We start from the raw sequence: 973 nt of genomic DNA, 5'->3' as shown, positions 1-973 counted from the left end.
TTTTTTTTACATTATTTTGTTTTGTTTTCTGATTCATTATATGCTCCCCTATTTATTTCCTATGCTCCTCATTTAAATATAAACTTCATGAGAGCCCAGACCATGTCCATCTAATTTATCACTATATTCCCAGTAGTGAGAGGAGTACCTGGCACCCAGTAGACATCCGAAACATAGTGTCAGGTGAAAGAAGGATTCTGTCAGATTTAAATGTACCTACATGGTTCATGATGGAAGAAATTGGTATTTGCTTTAGGCAGATACTTGCAGTCCCTTCATTTTTAGGGTATGAGAAAGTGGGAAAAAGAAACCCCACAGTGAAAGTTATCCTTTAGAGTACTCCATTCATTCCATTTTCATCCAAAATATTCACTCTAGGTAGAAGTGTAAGGGTTCTGACCACGGAGGCCACAATCCTGTGTGGTGTTTACTTCCTTACAACTGAAGAAAACAAAACAAAACAAAACAAAGCAGTTTAGCTTCTTCAGGATTTCATTTTTCTAAATGAACTATCCCTCCAGGCAAAACTTGTGAAAACCCTCTTTTCAGCTGAACAAACCTTGCAGGATTCTTTGCAGTGGGTGGGGTGAATAATGCAGCCTGATTTCACAGTATGAGCCACAGATGGTGGGAAATGAAATTGGGCTTGGGGTGCTGTTTTGGAACCAAAACCAAGTAGCATTTCTAAATGTCTTTAGGCTGAACATAGGCCATCGACCTGTAATCCAAGTCTAATAAATTGATGAGAAATAAGCTTAAGCCTCTGCTTTCTTAGTTTCCAAGTGAAAAAAAATTTTTTTAAGCAAGCAGTTCTCCATAAAGCCTCATGGATGTGATAAAGCATCTTTACATTCACCGATGCTATGTATTCTCTAGCATTTTTTATTTATCATTTGTCACTTTCTAATACATAAATATATAACCAATCCTTGCCTCCCTTCAAGGTTGATCACAATCATCCTCAAGTTGTTAA

At 37.2% G+C, this 973-nt stretch overlaps 1 protein-coding gene across 6 annotated transcripts in view; it reads left to right on the top strand.

Moving 5' to 3' along the window:
• The window catches only part of SLC13A1 (solute carrier family 13 member 1), a 140,196-nt gene that overhangs the window by 114,607 nt on the left and 24,616 nt on the right, over positions 1 to 973 (top strand). The gene's annotated exons all lie outside the window — the stretch shown is intronic.

This window comes from Hipposideros armiger, unplaced genomic scaffold (genome assembly GCF_001890085.2).
Source record: "Hipposideros armiger isolate ML-2016 unplaced genomic scaffold, ASM189008v1 scaffold_1177, whole genome shotgun sequence".
Taxonomy (NCBI): Eukaryota; Metazoa; Chordata; class Mammalia; order Chiroptera; family Hipposideridae; genus Hipposideros; species Hipposideros armiger.
The sequence above is the reverse complement of the archived record's forward strand: the minus strand, read 5'-3'. Positions and strand labels throughout refer to the sequence as shown.